This window comes from Acromyrmex echinatior, chromosome 2 (assembly GCF_024713525.1).
Source record: "Acromyrmex echinatior isolate Ae372 chromosome 2, ASM2471352v2, whole genome shotgun sequence".
NCBI classification, from domain to species: domain Eukaryota; kingdom Metazoa; phylum Arthropoda; class Insecta; order Hymenoptera; family Formicidae; genus Acromyrmex; species Acromyrmex echinatior.
In genome coordinates, this window is record NC_141853.1 from 15,482,155 (window position 1) to 15,503,170 (window position 21,016).

Below are 21,016 nucleotides of genomic sequence, written 5' to 3' on the forward strand. Positions count from 1 at the left end.
TCAGCGATATTTCGAAACAATGTTACTATCGTTTGAATATATTATAAACGTGTAAAAAAAAAAATAAATTATTATTTTAGTAAACGATAGAAAATTTCTATAAAATGTAATGTTCTTAATTATTATTTGTCTTTATTCATCGAAATATACTTTTAAAAAATACTGTTAAAAAAGTATATTAAGAAAATTATAAACTGGCTGAATTATTACGAAATTATGTATATTTCACCTACTTTTGATTTATCATAAGGACAAAGTATGATACTCTGAAATTAATTCTATACTTTAACTGTGCAAATGAAAGTAATGAAATTGCTGCCGGTGATTGTGTTTTATGAAGTGTGATTATGGGTTGGACGTACTCAAGTAATACTATCGGAGCATGATTATTGACCAGTTGCTCGCTAGTTGTCTACCGATCACGAACAGGAATATAAATTTCCTCGTATCATGCGACAACCGGCCACCTGCGGGGGGGCAGGTGGTGTCACACGTAATCAGAACAGGCGCCACTACCCTTCTTCAGCACCCTCATCGAATCTCCGATACTCATTTGTCTTCTACCGCGTCGCAATGCAAGACTTATGGAACGTAAAACGCGTGCACATGTTTTTTTTTTTAAGAGTATTAATTCGATTTAATATCTTTAAAAAATTAACTTTTTTTTATTACAAAAATATCTTTAATAAATTAACATTTTTTTATTAAAAAAAGAGCAATTTGAGTAATTAATTAGTTTTTGAACTGAAATTATATGAAATTTAAATTTAAATTTAAATTTTATTAAAATAAGAAATAAAAATTACCTCAGAAAATATATGGTATCTTATTCCAAACGCATTTATTATCATCTTTAATCATGTACAATAAAAATTTAATTAAAAATTAATAAATCCATCATTTAAATGGTGAAAAAATTCAAAATCGAAAGGATACTTCATATCAGATACTTCAATAAAAAAAATACTTCATATCAGATACTTTGTATCTGATACTGTCGTAGTTGCAATTAACGGACTAAGCATTCCTCCACGTACAACACATTTCGTTCGGCGAGAAGAAGGGGAACTCTCCTCGAGACAGCAGACTACAGCTAGATGCCACTAGACCGGTCGTGAAAAAAAATTCTACTAGTCTCCAGCTCATACAGCCGGACATCGCGTTCAGTGGGTTAGTACTGCCTATGTGCAGTCGTGCCTCATCGCCGACTTCACATATCCTCCCTCCCCTTTCTTGTTTTCTATTCAGTTCGATCATGCGGGCATCATCGATTCATACCCACTAACCTACACAGAATTACTGGTCTGGTCTCACTCTCTCCTTCTTTTTCTTTCCTCTCTTTTTATAGACTTGTCTAAACTTGATAATGTTCATGCCCTAGACGTGGTTCTAATAATAAGAGAAATATCGATCTTTCTTAATTTTTTTATTATATGTACAAGACGCAACGGTTCAAAAAATGATAACGACTGAATGCAATTTTCAAGTTACTAACGATGATATATGTGTCAGGTGTATCGGCAGACTCGAAAGATCATAATGTATTTTCCGTCACTTGAAACATGCAATCGTAACATGTTTCATCTCGTCTGGGCAATGAGATTTTATCTATTCTTATTTTTGGGAAATACTTTCACAAAAAAAAGAAGAGATAAAACCACATTGCCCATACGAGATGAAATACGTTACGATCGCATGTTTGTTAGACCAGGTGAAATACATTCACTGGTATCGTTTAGTCATCTATCATATAATGCAAATTAATTAAATAACCTTCGCTTGCTAAGTGAGAATATGTCATCTTCGATGTCGTCTTTGATGGCGCAATTCCTTCGCGACCGTTACCGCTGCCCGAGAAAACACGACGGGATGATGGTGACGGTGATCAGGATAGGTGAGGAGCGGGGCTCTTGAAAGGCAAGGGAGACTAGTTAATGACGCGACTACTTTATGCGACAGGTACATGTGTGTCGCGCTCTTTTCTTTCTCTAGCCGATGATTTTTCGTGGTGGGCAGAGATGTGGGCATAGGGGCCCAACCAGGCAGACGGCCGGGACCGACCAGGCGCTATGAGCGATCGCGGTCCGACACCGTGTGCCCGCGGCAGGTGCTTGCCTCTTATACAGCCTTTCTCGCTGGTGCCGGCGCTCCTCTCTCGTGCCTTCAATGCCGCCTTGGGTAAGAGGCAGACCCGAAAGAAGCACTACGGCATCTGCCTCCCTCTCGTTGTCTCTCTCTCCCTATCACTCTCTCTCTCTCTCTCTCTCTCTCTCTCTCTCTCTCTTTCCCTCTATCTGTCTCTCTATCTATCTCCTTCCGAACAGTCGCGCGAGTCGGCGATCGACGGACGGAGTCAAGGGATCAGGGGGGACGATCGGAGCCACGCGCCAACAATCCCCTCTACTCATACTGGCGCTCTGTTCATGTTGCTGCTCCTTTCGCTCTTCTTCATGTATATCTACGTTCTACTTAAGCCGATCGCATACTTAACCGCGCTTGGGAATCTTACAGTCAAAGTAAGTAACATACACTCAATTGAAATGTATAAATGTACCCTTTACTAATCTAATCTTTACTAATCGGAGTGTAATTCTTTAAAACGCTAACGACATAATGATGACTAATGTAGCAAGTATAGCATACATAAAGCATATTACAATCATTTCGGCAAACACTCATGGCGAGTATATCGAATAAAAAGTCGAATTTATGAAAGTGCTTCTGCGAAATAACAGTTGACATCCGAAGGATATTTAGACATTTTTTTCTCATCTGGCTTAACGAAAGAATATTGTAAAGACGATGTTCTTACGGAAGGTAAAAGATCCTTTGTGAGTAAAAGCCGCGAGATGATTTCATTCCTTTAATTCTTCAATGGTTATTCCCTAATATACGGCGACTTTACCCGCTACAGAAACAATCTTACCAGTGTCTTCGAGCAGATTCGGGCGGATTCCTGGTCTACGGGTTGCCGCTGGAAATATATTGCGCGCGATGTTGTTGACACAAGAACACTTCGGAACAACTTCGCACGCTACTTTGCATAAGCGAGAAAATCGTTACGACGCCCGCGACCAATTCTACATAATAAAATTACTTTCGCCTGCTCTCAGATAAAAATACATGTTAATACAAATCCCACGATCTGCAGACCATATTAGCTCCTGCCGACGTTTTTACAACAAGCGAAAGCGCTACGTTCCTTAATATATGAAGGGCTTGAACGGTGCATGGGTTTCGGCGTAGACGGATCTACCTTTGTAGTCTTGTTGGGAGAAAGAAGCAAGGGAAGGCTTAAACTTGTAAAAAAAATAGTGAGGCGATAAAGTTTTCTTATATGATGAGTAATATTTGTGCAGGAATTTAATTCCTTTAATCTTCTTCTTAGATCCAATTGCAAAATTATATAAAACTATTAAATTATGATTTCTCTGATATCTTTCCCTCCTTTCTTTATGTTTCCAATACAATCTGAATATAAAGAAGAAAAAAAATCTTCAAAATGAAATCTCTAAAATTTACAGAGCATCAATAATTAAATAAATACTCTTTTTTTAACGTGATGTACACTTAATTTCCGTTAGGGTCAGACGATCATCCATTCAAGTGATTCCTTCTCGAGTTTGACCGAGGACTCGGCATAGTGCTCGGTCACGTCAGAAATACGGGGGAGGTTCGCAAAGAAGCATGAACGCTCCGAAGATGCACAATACCCACCCCGCTATTATTTTCAATTCCTCGCCATTGAGCTTCAGCCATTGAGCCAGCGAGACTGGATCGTTATTGCCACGGCTAACGCCGACTTTATTACCAGACACTTGTGTGCACGAACGCGAAACTCCCGTCATCATTATTCGTATTGATAAACGATCGTCGCCGCGTCAGGAGAAATAATGTCGTAAAAAGTGTTCTGCTCACCAATCACAATCAACTGAATGCGAGGCAAAAGGTGACTCGCGGCTGATGAAGTCTACGTCTTGTGAAATCGCAATCGCCCCCGCTCTTGACTTACTTTTCAATCACGCCTTATAAAATAATATATTTATATATATTTACAAGATAAATAGTATTTGGGGCAAAATGTATTTGGTATAGTTATAACTGAATAAAAACATGCAGTGGAGAACGTATAAGGTACGTTATTTGAACGTATATTGTACAAGATATTGCGTCTTTTAATTTTATAAATTATTCTTGAATTGTGTACTATATTTTGTGAAAACTGGCAACATAATGACAATATAATGACAGCAGCTTCTTGCTTATTATAATAATAGATATTATTTAGATTTTTAGATAGACAGATATCGCATTTTAACATATTCCTAATAATAAAACTCGTGCGGCAAGCAATGACGGACCGAAAGCTCTTAATCAATCATAATTAATATCAATCTCACTATTATTCGTGTATTGACAAATACAAAAAATATCTTATCACAGATATTATGATTTCAATAATAAAACGAAAATAATTATCGGGAACTACGTGTATATGCGATCATTATATTATAAAAAAATAGGCTTCTCTCCTTGTCGACCGAGATATGACTCACGGTCAGCATCGATGACTCACGTTAGTTTTATCAATATATCCAACCGGTAGAGACTAGGGTTAAAAGTTCCCCAACAGCATTCTAATTGGCAATGGTAGACTATTCGATATATGCGATTTAGTAGACGGTTCATTCATATTTCCTACGAAATTGAAGATCGAACCAGCCAGGATCAACAAGGATTCGTTTCTGATTCGCCAGGGCTTGCGTCAGCTTGTCGAGAACCTTCGATCTTTCGAAGTATAAGATCTTTTATTTACAACCGTGATCTACACGCGCGAGTGATGCACGTAATGTTCGTGAAAAGCAAAAGACCGCCAAATTCCGGCTGCGGCGAAGCCAAGTTTCTCTACTAATTTAACCAAGGAAAACAGAAGATTACGAGCGCTTTGATAGGATGTTAACATTGCACACCACTAATTTGCCAGTTAACTTCTCGTCCTCTCAGCGTGAGCGGCGGATGAAAGCCGCCAGAAGCTGTCCACTCTTATCTCGAGAAGCACGGCGTGTACCGTCTGTGCTGAAATTAATGCAACAGTCTATAACTTTCATACTATATTACATTTTGATGCGATGTTGTCGTTATACTCTTCGTAGATATCTAGTTAATACTATTCTGTCCTAATATGCATATCTTGCGGTGAGCCGACACGATCGTGAATTTTTTTCGTTACGGAAATGTAAATGCTTCCCTCTTAGACATCTATTTTTGTGTCAACGGTACCATTCAACGAAAAAGTTATAGATCCGGCGGAATACATTTGAAAGAAGTTTTTGCCTCGTACAAATTCGGGAATGCCAGTTCGGCAAAGCTAACACATGTAATGACGACCAAGCATGAGAATGCATGCTATATGTGAATCGGCATGACGCGACGTTACAAATGAAAGCACATAATCGTGTACGCACCATATCGGATCAAATAATTACATGAAAAGATTTAAAACCTCCTTATATAAGGCTCCGCATGATTAAGATTACACGTACAGACATATACATCTCTACTGCTTCGTTTTAATTAAGATGTCTTCATGAAAAGTTTCTTTGTCGGATTCAACACATCAATGTCATGTTTCCATGGGGAAAGTACAATTCCATGCAAGTTTTCGAGTTAATTTACATTCCATAATGTTCAACTTTGTCGATATATCTATAATATCTCTAGAAATAGTGTCTAGTATAGTTTCTAAAAAAGGGAGACGCCGTCTGGAATTGATCAAAATGATATCTCTTTACAATATTTCACTTTTAATTAGTGAGCCAGGTGAGCGTCTTAACATGTTATAATTTTATGAAGTATTGCCGATATCTTGAAAATTACTACATTTCATAATGTAATGCAATCATGGGATTAAGAAAATATCAGTCAAAATCTGTCTTGTGTGAAAATGATTGGTAAAAAAGTAATTAATATCAATTAATTGATGTATTATCAAAAGTTAGGTAATATAATATAATTCTTTAATTAATATTTTAAGATATTATTATTTGTAAACGATGGGGAAAATACAATTCCATGCAAGTTTTCAAGTTAATTTACATTCCGTAAACTAACTGTAACTTCGTCGATATATCTATAATATGATATATCTTAAAAATAGTATAATATCTCTAGAAAAGAGAGACGGAATTGATCAATGATTAGTATTAGAAGATGTAGTATTTTCAAGCCGGGGAAAAGTGAAATATTGTAAAGAGATACCATCAAAATACCGGACTCTTACCTGGCGTAATTATTGCCCAATACTTTCGGATTATTACAAAATTCATCAAGCAACATATCAAGATGGTTTGCCTTAATTAAATAACCGTTATAAAAGATAATTATCGATCATCGAAAAGCAAGAAAATCAGATCAGCTCAGGAATCTTATTATATTCAAATAATCATAAATTTATTTGTCGTTCAAAATGTACTCGACGTTAGTTCCACACCGCGGAATTAACAATTTAATACCGAACGAACACACGAAGCATACGCGTCACATAATTATCGCGATTCATTAATTCCTTTTTTTTTTGTATTTACCGAAACTCATAATTCAGCGATTATATGATCGCTCATTAAGACGTCGTATTAAGTCATCCGATTTTTACCATTTGCAAATTAATACCGTATATTAATTCAAAGTCGATGAAGAATGGGTGAGGTGAGAAGCGAAAGGCGAGCGTCTCCGTCGCGCGATACCCGCGCGAAAGTACGCGCGCCGCGTCGCCGCGCTGTAGCAGTTTCGCGTTAATGAGTGTTGGCGCGCGCCACGGCACCGGCGGCGTACGGACGAGCACGCGCGCGTAAGACCCGGTCGGAAAGGAGAGACTGAGAGAGAGAGAGAGAGAGAGAGAGAGAGAAAGGGATCGAGCAAGAAGGAGAGGGAGAGAAAGAGAACGCCCAACATCAGGCCCCGCGCGCGCACATGCGAAGTGCGGACGACGAAAACGGCAGCTGCAGCTGGGCTGAGCTGGGCGCTGCCACGCGTCCTCCACCTCGGCTCTCTTCATACACCATTTTACAGGTTCGCTTCCACGGCGCTCGTTCCTGTTCGACGTTCCCTGGTCCTTGCCTCCCCCCGTCTCTCCCCCCCGTCTTTCGTGTATCCTTTACCTTTCTCACTCTGTCGCGTATATCCGAATATTACTTCTCTCCTGCCCATCTTGCTCTCTTTCTCCCTCGTATCGACAAGCCAGGTACCCTGTACCATCCTTCTTCATGTACGGTGACACGCATGCACGCACGCACACCGAACCGGGGTCGTGCGCCAAAGAGGACCACCGGACTCGTCACCTGCAGCTTTGCAGACTCCCAACGTTCCTACGGCCACCGTCGACACCTTGCCTAACTTCTCGAGCTCAGTGGCGAAAAGAGGAGGAGAAGAAGGCAAGGGGACAGTGAAATTCACAATTGTTCTTAGAGTAAAATTTTCTAGACAGATTTTTAGCACAACTATCCGTTACATCGATAGTTTATATTAACATGCAAAATGTTGAATACTGTATACATGTTGGAGAACACAGACCAATTACCTTGAAACACTAGAGAACGAAAATTAATTTGACGCAGGTGTATAACGTAATTGAAATCGATCATTTTCATATTTAATTAGTTGATTCTACAATAATTATTTTGTATCTTGGGCTTGCACACTCAAATATTGATATCCTCTTTTAAAAAAGTAATCAACGCTAATTGTACGAAGAAAGAAATTCTATATATAGAAAAATATTTAAAAAAATATTAATTATATAATATTAATTATATGTAAATATTTCTTACAATTAGACACATCATGCGTTTTATCCGGCTTATGTCGCTATTAATATCGACGGGATTAAAGATGGTTTGCGATTTTTAGTTACCAATTGATAAAGAGAGTAAACCATTTACACATGTCGGTCTTTTCTTAAGTGAGGACCCCGCTTAAAGTCTCGCTCTGACGTAACGTGCGACATTAAACGAGCTCCTGGGCCGTAGGCAGGTGCAGGTGCATCGCGCAAAGGTGAATCCTGATGCACGAAGTTTCTTTCGCGTGCGTGCGTGCATGCGTGATCTTGATGAAGCACGCGCTCGCGCGCGCGCGCGCGCGGAATCTTGTGTCGCGAGAGTGCGTGTCGTCAATATATATTCGAATTTTGCGTGTGACAATTTTTATTTGTTCATGTTACATTAAATTGCATTAAAACAGGTGTCGCGGATATAAAAGTTGTACATCGGGTTAAGCGAACGATATTTAACAAAAAGAAATTATAAAATATAAATACCTTTTTCATTTGTAAATATTTGTGCATACTCAAACGTACATATTTGCAGATTAACATTTGAAATCAGGTAGTAACTAGTTTTATTAGCATAAATAATTTTCTTATCCCGTTATGATGTAAGGATTTGTACCTCAATGTGATACTTTGCAATGTAATAAAATGCACATATTTTATAACAATAAAATGAATCTTACACGTTGATAAAAACGAAATTACCTAATTAAAAAAAAATCGAAAAACTGTAAACACTATCCGAATTTAAAACGGTATAAAAATCACTCAGACATAGTTTTCGAAAGTGTTAATAAGTGAATAAACCTTATTGCTTCACATTCTGTTTAATTTGTCTATACTAAAGAGATACCTGTTAACAAAATGGGATACCGACTTATAATTTTATTTATTAATTATCTCACCGTTAAATGCAATTTAACGTTCAAGAATGCAGATATGTATGTGTGTATTTTCGTAGATGTTTCTTCAGTTTTTTTTTAATTAAATGTGTTCAAATATAAAATATTGTTAAGAAATTGGATCGAACCGATTGGATCGTAGTCAAATATCGATATATCTTGCAAACCGAATAGCATTATCGGGATATATTCGAGACGGCAGCTGCCATCGTAATTGGCAGCCTCGGAAGCCCGCATCTTCAATGTGTCGTCTCATATCTCTCATCGTAATCGATGTAAAAGTTCCATGATCGAAAAACGACGAAGAATATGCGGCACGCGTCTTATGGCGTCGTCCATACGCTGCTTAAAGAAGGTAGAATTCTGATCATGACGTCACCGTTAATTTTCTGTATTGCACGCGAGCTTTTTTTCGAAGAGAAACGTATGGTATTTATCTTAATATCTGTATCTGCTTTTATGACTTTGTCGTCCAAACGATCTTGAATATTGGCGGATTAACGTCTTCGTGATTTCAAGAATTATAACGACAAAAGGTGCAATAACGCTACAATCTGTTATTCGCGCGAACGTATAAAACAGGTTTCGAGATATATGTAAATCCATGGTATGCATGCACTTTTTTTGTAAAAAAGCTCCACAAAATACAAACAATGTAAAAAATTACTAGTTGGCGTCCTTGCATGTCGGAGAAGAACTCTCGTCTCTCGCGACGTTGGTTAATATCGGAATTCGCATATAAATATCAATCGAATTGCTGCCAAAGCTATTAAAACTAAAAAATTTTATTATTATACGCAATTCGATTGCTATAAAAAATGTATCTGAATTAGTCACCTTCTTCTTTTCACTGTATCGCACTGTATGCCTTTCATGAAATACGTCGCGCAGCCGATTACGAGTAAATTTCGTGCGAATTCCACCTGTCGTTTCGTTTCCAGTCCGACTTCTTGCTTTCTCGAGTCCCCCTTTCTTACTGTATCTTCTCTCATCTTCTATTCTTACCGAAAATGTCGAAAATACATTGTACATGTACACACTGTCCGTGTATAAAATTATTGTTTCGTCGAAAAGTCATGCTATAATTTTTGCCAAAACAAAGCGCTTTGTAAACTTTCGAAAAATGCTCTAAATGAACAGCGATAGAGATTTCTCTATCACTAAAATCCATTTAGAGCAGTATAGATTAATTTCAATTTCGATTCAACTTACTCTTCATCTTATTCTAGTTCTACAGCTAGAAAAAGATAAAGAGTACGAAAAAGAAATAGAGTAGTTGAATCGAGATTAAAGATAATCAACATTGATAGAAATGGTATTAATCAGTTCTCAAAAATGTACAGAATGAACGTTTCTCTTTTTTTATAATGGCTCGGTAATTATTTTTGATAGTCAAAAATGTATAGATAGAAAATTTCACGGAATAACAATAACGTACTTTGCCTAAAAATTTTATCTGAAAACCAATTGGTTTTTCGTTCAATACCATCTTGATAATCGATTCATTATCTTGCTCGAGATAATTATAATTAAGTGATATATAATTAACAGAGTATTGGCGCTAAGAGAAACGAAAGAAGAAAGAGCCATACTCGTTATCTTCAAAATCTTTCTAGTCTCTTTCTCTTGTCCTTCCCCAAGTTCTCTTCTGTCTTCCCCCTTACGGGACTTGTACTTATCCTTTTTCCCTCTCGAGTTCTGTCCCGCATTTGGTATCTTTTTTGGCACGCCCCCTTTCGGGGATCCTTTTTGAGGTTTGTCCTTCGTTATTACTCGCTGAGATTATCGAGGTTTTTAGCACCTCAGAACAGTGGGCACCCTTTTCGGGTCCACTTTTTTGCGTGTGACTCGTGGATCGATCGTACCTTCTACACGAATGAGCATCGCAACATTTCAGGGTGACGCAGCAAATAAAGTTAATTACATTGGAACACAAACTTTATAAGTAGTCTCTGAATTTTTGCCGTAATCTAAAATATCGTTTTAGGTAATTATCATTTAGGAGAAAAAAAATGCTATGCCAGTTATTTAAGACATTAAAATTACGCTAGCAAGATAAAGAAATTTTCAAAAAAAATCATTTTATACTCAATTCTGTGAGAAATATTATTGATTAAAATTTTATGTTTAATTCAATTTTTTATTTAATTGTGACGATTTAATTGTAAAACAACTACGACGTTGTAAATCTGCTTTTACTGAAAAGAATCCAGAGAATTCATAGTATATTATAATAAATTATTATACAGCTAACAATGAGAGTATTATGACAAATCTTTAAACTCAGAATTTCCGAAAGATGAAATCGCTCCTTCACTTCTAAATATTGATACAACCCAAAAAATGAAATTTCCTAGAAAAGAAATATCTGTTATTTCTCAACATGATAGAAAATGGACTAATTAAATTGAAAAAAAATATAACATGATGAAATGTCATTTTCGTCATAAAGCGATGTCATTACTAATATTACTTGCGCGCAAATAAATTTATAATCGGTGAAGAAAATTGCAATATTATAACACCGTGTGAAAATCAAATTATTTCATCTCCTATACAATTCACGTCACAGCGTTAATAGTTAATTAGCTTAGTTAATTAGCGGTTGTTAAAATTCATCTCGACGACGCGAGATATGATTATCTATCGATCGTGATTATAAGAGAAGCCTCCAGAAAAGCAAGATTCCTGCGTATTTTTCTACGCGCATTTACCAGGTGTTGCCGCCGTGCGGGAGTACGAGAAGCCGGTGCACACATGCATCCGAGCATTTTTATAATTAACCACAATTGCTGATAATTCGCACGGGAAGCGGCGGTGGCGGCGGCGGCGGCGGCGGCGGCAGCAAGAGAGAAAAGAGATTTAAGTGTTTTTATCCCTCCTCCCCCTATCACCTCTCTTCGCTTCACCGATGATGCTCCAAGTCGTGGCAGACCGGCACGACGGGGTCTCGAGGTTCGAGAACTCCGAAGCTCCGGACCTTTGCAGGTCACAGGTACAACGAGCGGGCTCTCGCGTGAGCGCGTCCTTGACCGCGAGACCTTGACATCCAAGCGATTGCATTCGACCTCTCAGGGTAGACCACGTCATTTCGTGAAAGTGGAAACGCGCCGCGCCGCGCCGCGCGCGCGCGACACCGTCACACGCACATATAAACGATACGCATGTATATCTTGTTGCATCCCTCGCACCCGACTGCGAAAATCGCCATGGTCGTCATCAGCTGCCTGATATTTGCATGTCAACGAGGTACGCGTGGAATCGCGTGCCAAGAGCTCACAATAGGCGCCAGACGGAAAATTGTAGGTGGCATGGGCAGCGCGCGTGTTCGCCTTGCTTGTTCCAAGAATTACTATACACTGCAATTTGCTTATGCCATAAATCTTTCCCTTGTACAAATCTCAACATTGCAATTGACAGTTTAAGGCTAAGTATATTTAAGCGGCTATCTCACGAAGAGTGTAATATAATTTTACCGATTTGCGACAATGGAAATAAGAATGATTTTATTCAATTAATTATTGACATTGAAATTTCAATTTTAATTTCCATTTTTATTTCAAATTACATTATTTATCTACGTAGCTATGTAGCTACGTAAAAAATATATTAGTTTTAACCAGATTCTTTACGTTATACCGTTTGTTTAATAGTAGATCAGTGATGAATTTAATATTGAATAAAAAGACGAATATTTAGATAAAAAAGTAAATTCATTCGTTTTCCGATACCACCGGCTACATGGATAGTATAAATGAAGCTTCAATCGGTGAATGCATGATATTTCATTACCGTTACCGGTATCTGACACGGTTCAAGGAGAAAGGTCTACCGTCGTTTCTTATTTCTCGCGCGGCATCTTGTTCTCCGGCTAATGTATTCAAGGCCCTTTAAGATTTAATCGATTAATGTATAAAGACACGATTTGATCCTTGGCCTACCACCATACAGAGAAAAGGTTTTCACGATGAAAGTAAACGTACGATCTCTCTGTTTAATCCCCTGATTAATCGATCCCGTAATTAAGGTGTAATTAAGGTACTATCTCGAAATATCTGATATCCATCGGCGTCCGGTTGTCACACAGTGACAATTTAGATAACATCGTCAAAAAAAATCACCACGTCGGCGGTATATACGGTAGCAGGATAGGTGTATCGCGGAAGAAGAAATTGTTCTCTCGCAGCAAGAGAGCACACCCTTAGACACCTGAAAAATCTGAGAAGTCATAAAGCGACCAAACGAGTTTGGTCATTGTTTGCAAAAGAATCTTTGCGAAGAAATCAACGAAAGAAGAAGAAATATATTGTCTTCGTCGAAAAGCTTGAGGGTTTTGAAAACTGCAAGCGATATGCGAATTTGCGTTTCAAATTTGATGTTCGACCTTAGTTTCCTCTCTCTTCCTAATCTTGTATATATAACAGTGTGCAAACTGAATTTAATATTAGCCGGCGATAAAATGTGACGCGATAGAAAGCTGAATGGAATCATTGTCGAATGGCAACCATGAAGGTACAGGATGTAGTATTATGACGCAACATCGTAGAGCAATTCCCAAAAGAAACACCTACTATCAGTATTTAAGTATCCTTTTCATCCATAAAAAAAGTGCTACTAAGAATCGAAATTAAACGATGTATTCATTATTTAATATTCTTGACATAAGTACTGTCGGTCAATCAAGCTTCCCTTATAAAAGGACCATCGACTCGTAGTAGCATTTGGAAGCCGGTCCTCATATTTTCTCCCACAGATATCGCCATTTCGAATCATCGGTGACGATCAACGGTAGCTCTCGATTGAGCTCGGCCTTTCAGCGACCAGGCCGAGCTCGTGGAGGATCATGATTCCGCCTTTTGTCGGGCACGAAAAATTCCTGCGAGACATCCGTCGGTGTACAGATAGTCTAACCAGATAGTTCTGCAAGCGTGCGTCTTTCTGTCTCCTCCCCCGGATGGCGTTCCCTTTGTGCGTTCACGTGAAAAATGACTCGTCGAATGATCCGCCGCAGAAGGACGCAGGTCCACCTCGGGATTATATCAAGGTACACAGGACCGCTCGCACGATAAATCTTCACTGAGAAGAATCGTCGTGCTGATTGTCGATCCACGATCTTGGATCTTGTAACAATGCCTTTTTTATGCGTAAAATCAACGGTGAGAAACCGCGATTATGTTGGACTGAAGTGTGCCAGCGAATTTGATATGCCAACATTCAATAAGACAACAAATTGCTACTTCTTGCATTATTTTGTATGTATTGATTATGATGTCACGTGTTCAATTAAGTTTACTTTATGTATCTACCAATATACGTAAATAATATAGGCATCATTAATGGATTCAAACTATGAAATTGTAAAATATGTTACAAATGAATTATATTGTATTTATCGATAAATATAATATAGTTTGTAATTTAATAGATCTATTAGTTGTATTAGTAAATTGAAGAATGTTTTAATCATATATTTATAACAGACAAATTAAGATCTAAATTAAGATCTAATTAATATTAGTGCAATTTTAGTGTATTATTTTCTAACTATTATATTGACATTATATTGATACTGCGATGACAAGGCTAACTAATTGTAAGAACATCTTTGATCCGAATAGATTGAATAATTTCATCGTAGATTAAAGATAAATCTTTATTATGAATATAAAAAGATAAAAAAATATTTAAAACCAGTTTAATGGGGATAATCCATAAATGATTATCACCAATTCATAAATGATTATCATTTCAAGAAAAATTAGTAAGACAAAAATAAAGAAAATTCAATATGCGCGTAAAAATACTTGAGTGGGAGAGAGAGAGAGAGAGAGATTCGATATGGTATAAAATCATAAAAAATTGTAATTGTCTATGCGGGTAGTTGATTGCAGCTGTAAACGACATTGTTGATGCAAAGTTTACCATATCAGGTTTTCATATGTATAAGTGTATGATTTTTTACGTCGACTGGTTATCTCACTTTCCATCGAGAAAGGCGGCAAGTTTCAAAAATATCTTATAATTAAAGCAATATCTCGCAAAGGATTGAAATCGCAACCTATCAAAAAGACAACTTGCGTTACGCTTCATCCTTGTACGTCGCGATATATGCCGGTTTCATTGCGAAAAAAAACGTTCTCAGTGGAACCGGCAAGGTTGCTCGCGTGAGGCATGGAAAACCGCAACCGGGCGGTTCGCGTGGAACGTGTCGTGGATCATTAATCAGCATGGCGATGCGCTCGCGGCGGCCGATGGAGCCGTAAAGCCTTTGTCGTTTTATGCTTAAACGAGGGGATTATGCGCCGATCGTCACGGCAATTGCATTCGTTCGCGTGGGTATCCGTCGCGTCGCGCCGGCGTAATTGCAACGTTACATGCATATGCAATTCACCGGGTTCTTATACAAATAACGTATTTACTTCGATGATGACAAAATCCTGAATATCCTGGAGATTTTTTAATCCCACCCTTCGATCGACAAGAGTGATGAGACAACTCTCGGTTGACCTCGGGGACCTCCCGTAGAGCGCGAAAATCCGGAATCAAGGCTGGCAAACGAAGGAACAAAATGAAAAGTAAATCAAAACTGAATTTTTCTCCATCGTATACGTATGTATTATACATGTATGTATGAATATGCAGATGTAATAACTGTGTTCATGCATCAATTATATACCATGTCTTTCCATCTTAAAAATTAATTTCATAACATTAACATGATAATAATATATATCATATCGCTGAAGAAAAAATAATTTTTTTTAATAAACTTATTAAGATATGTTTATTTATTTATTGGTCGTATATCTTGTTAAAAATGTACACATACACTCATGTGCGGGTGGCATTTTATCTTACGAATTAATTCGTCGCAACGAAACTCGCTACAGTCGCCGCGCGTTTTTTTTTTCTTTTCTTCTTCTTCTCTCGAGATAGGATTCAGGAAGGATGAGTTGGAAAGATAAATTCTGATAAGTACCGCCTTGTCGAAAATTTTTATGCATCTTTGTTTAAAGTGCTTGGCCGTCCATTAATGTACGCGCGTGCTTGGATGCAAAGAACAGTTCAATTATGGTATGATAAGTGCATATGCTTTTCTCGATAGTAATTGGCGCCATCTTAATAACGCACACCGTTTATTCAAGCATTTAATATCTCGATATGATTATATAGCTTCTTTATACACTAATCAATTCCTCTTTTCATATATTTCTTATAAATTATTTATTTTTATTACCTACTCATCAAAGTATTTGCCAAATAAATTAATAATTAAACATTACGGTCTTTTTTCACACAACGCTCATTTATAACTGATTAATTGTTAATACCTCATAAAAATAACTCGTTACCGTCACTCAAAATGTAACGAATTACATTCTCGTTACTTTCTCGTTACTTGTTTTCTTGATACTACAGAATTATATAGTATTTTTTATTGGTAGAAACTTGTGCGCACTCAGTACACATTAAAGCCGTTATACACAACTTTTCAATCTAAATGTAAATATGAGATATCTGAGAGACTAAAATACCTAAAATTTGTCTTATCAAATAACATAATAATAAAATGTATTGAGAATTTCGCGGTTTAACTCGTTTCTATATTTTTATTAACCTTACGTCAATTGTACAGCTGCTTTAAAGTACACTGAATGTGCATTCTGCCAATGAAAAACGCTATTATATGCAGTTTCTTACGATAACTATATACAAATACATATTTATTAGTCATATATTTAGTTTTTTAAACAAACGTGTATATGTATATAATTATCGCAAGAATCTGCATATAAGCATTTTTATATGCATATACACACGCACACACGCACGCACACATATATATACGCTCTAGTTATGATTAAAACTTTTACGTAAATAAAAATAAAGTAACGATACAAGTAATTAGTAAAATCGTTATCATTATCCCAAAAATTTAACTGCGTTACCATAAATGTTTTTCAGAAGAAAATGTAACGTCGTTATTCAAACGTTACTAAAAAAAAGTAACTTGTAACGGTAACGACGTTACAAATAACGCGTTATTTGCCAACCCTACGTATAACTGATTCGATGATCAATTTAGTAATTTTCTATACTTATTGCACAATCTTTCGTATAAAATGTTCTAATCTCTATTCTTCTTTGTTAAAGGCTTAAAAAAAATCTTTGAAATATTTAATACGAATGAATTAATCAAGAATGTCGGTATCCGGCCAACCTGCTGCGACATATGTTAGGTACGTTGCTCATGCACCAATACGCACCACCAACATTCGTTTGCGCGCCATATGTGTCGCCGATTATATTCTGTTCAGCAACCCCACATGACCCTTCACGAAATAGACGCATGCATGAGTAAATTCTCTCCCTCGAACTACCCTTCTTGGCTGAAGGCTTCCCTGCCCATTCCAGAACATTGAAGTATTTGTACATTACATATGCGAGCCGGTGTCGACCTGTCGACGTGTAAAAACACGTATTTTCGTGGCAAACCTATGTCGTACGTGTCAAATCTAATTTTGTACAAATTCAATTAGGTACGACGATATTATATTTACTGTTATAACAAAAAATGCGACATTTTCATTAAATAATTAATCTTCCTTATAAAATTATTAAAGTCATAAACTTATTCAAAATTAATTAAGTTATTAATTAATCTATCGTTGCAAAATTAACTGTATGCTTATATTCAGTATATTTGTACATTTATATATAGCACTTGAAATTTGTAAAAAAAAAAAGCACAGGCTGTCATATAACCATGAGATTCGTTATTCGATGTCTTTATTATTATAAATGATCTTTGTGACGATGCGTTTTGCTTGATGAACGTAAGTTTTCGAAGACAATTATTTTCGACCTTGTTGTCGTTATAAAGCGTAGTTAATTAGAGATCTAGAAAAATTCTCTTTGTATATGACGTATTGAATACAGCGTTTTACAAAAGTGATTTAATTTCACAATATCCAAAAGTAAACGGAGCTATATATGTGTATATAATATATGTACCTGTATTTATATATATATATATATATACACCTGACACGCAAAAAGTATTTCACATGAAAGAGTTCCTTGAAAATATAGGAACAAACTACAATTATTATTATCATTTGTATACTTAGATACTTGTTAAACTGTTTATGGTAAGGTGTAATCGACACAAATCAGGACCGGTATATTATTACAACAACGTATTATAGAACTAAACTGCTTTAAACGCCTCCGTCGTGAAAATGATGGAGAACAAAAGGGCTGAGAGAAATTGTAACAACTGCATAGTGCATCCACCATCCATACTTCATCCGACCAATCAGAAAGCCCCCTAATCTCTATGATCGCGCGGGACAATGATCTGAACGATCTAACATCTAAGGCCGTGCCTAAGGCGCCTGCAATGCGCATTTCGGATCGCTGTTGCATTGGAGTCGACGTATACTGCAAGGATTGACTTGGAGAACACAAACGTGGCATCGTTCATCTCGCTACTCGACACGGTAATTAATTCCACAGTAATTAACTAGCGAAGTGTTTGGTAAGAGAGAATCGAGAAAGAGGCTCCAAGGAATATAATTACGGAATAAATTCTAATTCAGAGATTTAAGGCTATCACGAATTTATTTTGGTTCTCTCTTTCTCTCTCTTTTTCATACAAAAAAAAATCATCGCCCCATTCTTTACATATGCTATCACTTAAATTCTTTGACACCGCCATGCTTACAAATTCCTTTCTCTTTTTCATATTAAATGATATTTGTAGTTTCTGTTTTCAATCAATCAAATAATTAAATAATAATGTATAATTGAATACATAGTTAACCTTTTAAGGATGGGAATCTACTTTTTAAATTTTACAGCTTTTCCTTAAGATTTGTTATAATTGATTTTTTCATTATGCAATATTTCTTGCCTCAAAATATATATTATATATATATATATACACTATTTTTAGCGCCATTATAGCGGCTTTTCTATCCTATAAAGATTAAATACATAGCAATTATTTATTATGCCAATTATATGTAACAAATACTTATACAAATATTCATATAATTTAACATAATGCTAATGCCATTCATATCATTAGTATTACGAAAGAAATGAAAGAATATTATACCTTTGATATTAATTAATTCAAATTTAGTAAAGACAGAGTAAAATGTGAAATTTATATTAACAGTAAGTTGTAAAATTTACATTGCATATTAAAACTTGTGAGCTTTTTGTTAACAGTTTACTCATTTCTGAAACATCCGTATTTTCAATGCTTCTCGAGACGTGCTATTTCTTTTGCGTTCCTATACATTTCCTTATCAAAAGTTTCAAAGCGCACATCTATTATCTATCTAAACCGTCGAGCGTCCGCCTAACGTTTATTTATTCACATAGGAATGTCCAGCGAAAACCTTACCGCCCTACAACGCTCCCTCACGCGTCGCCTTTTCGACAAGGAGAAAGACAGACCGACGAAGAGAGAAAAGAACCGCCAGAATCGAAAGGGAGAAAAAAAAGAAGAAACGAGGAGAGCATATACCTGTTCCACGCGCGAGCACGCACACGCAACGCGTATGCGTACAGAAACGCGACTCCTCACGCGTGTACACACGCACGCACGCACGCACGCACGCACGCACGCACGCACGCACGCACGCACGCACGTACGCACGCACGCACGCACGCACGCACGCACGCACGCACGCATGTACGCACGCACGCACGCACATCCCCCACACAAACGCCCTTAAGCACGAGGCCCGAGCAAGAACGCGTGCGCCCTCGTACATGTATGCATGCACGCATGCAGACGCACGCTCCGTTCGGTGAGGATAAAACCGGACGAATGGAGGATTGGAGGAAGGGAGAGCCGGTGGATGGGAGTAGGCGCGCGCCACGAATGTGAGGAAGGGAGGACGGCTCGCGTCTCTTCCCCTTCCCCTTTGTCGTCATACATGTCTTCTTTACTAGTGACGGCAGTGAGCGCGATATCGTTGGTTCCATTTCTTTCAGACTCACTCAGTTATCGGTATATGCCAAAAATGGAAAATTTTCTTAGTACTATTTACATTTCCACCCTATGCGTCATCTGTTATCTCTTTCACAGTTCTTAACGTTTCGTGAAGGAAGTGAACTTTTCTCTATTGGCAAATTATTGAAGTGAAGCTTATTTTTATATATATTTTCAAATCAATAATGAATTAACGATACATTGACTGTTAAAATTGTCAGAGAATTCTAAATTTTTTTCCAATGTTTTGCAATGCATTTTTTAAACTGTGTGCTATATAAGATGAAGACACGTGCCGCAGTCGTGCCCATCGCTATACTCTTCTGCCGCTACTCTCCCCACTGTTGCAGTTGTCTCGGGTACTCGTATGTTCCGTGCCACCGGGCTCCCTTATCCTCCTCTGATACCTCTTCGTCTTCTGCACAGCTTCTATACAGCTACAGCCGCAGACCTCTCCATCTCCTCCCACTCCTTGTTCCTCATCATTCTTCTTCTTCTTCTTCTTCTTCTACGGCTTCTGTCTTCGTCATGTATTCTACACTTCGCTTTCTCGCCATCTCGCTCAGTCGACTTGCCCGGGCCTCCGGACCAGCTTTTCTTTCTCCCGGTAACTGTTCAAATTTCGATTCCCGAGACACCACGAGACCGGTGGGGATGTGGACCCTTCGTATGCATGCGCCAGTGTCTCTCACGCGAAACAGGATTAGATATATGAATATTGGGCCTTATTTACTATTTAGTACTATTTAGTACTATTTATATATTTACTATTTAGTAAAATTACTATTTAGTAAAAAATTAATTTCTTCATAAACAGATTTTGCACAGCCTGCGAATTAATTCTTATTTGTTACTTGCCAAAACGTTCTTTAAAATAATGAACTGCGGTATCAAAATTTTTTTAATGTTCTGTCTCATACTTTTTTCCTAATATTATTTTAATTGTATCAAAATATAAATTATTGTATTTCTTAAGATATATTAACATTTTATTTTCATATAAAGAGGAACTTAGATAAAAGGGATATAAAAGAATATATTACAATTAATATTTACATATATATATATATATATATATATATATATGTATGAGAGTTAATTGCCTAGTCATAAACGCAATAAAAAATGAGTTTATAAGTTATCTTCAATTTATCTTTTTCTAGCATTTGCTTATCAATCTGTCAACTACTTTGACGGCACACGCCGACGATAATTCCTATCATATTGATAACGCGGTATGCTCTGAAAAGCAAATCGGTAAACAGATCGGGATAGTAGCGG

General features: G+C 37.2%; 1 long non-coding RNA gene across 1 annotated transcript in view; it reads right to left on the bottom strand.

Moving 5' to 3' along the window:
* The window catches only part of LOC105147173 (uncharacterized), a 90,729-nt gene that overhangs the window by 36,938 nt on the left and 32,775 nt on the right, over nt 1-21,016 (bottom strand). The gene's annotated exons all lie outside the window — the stretch shown is intronic.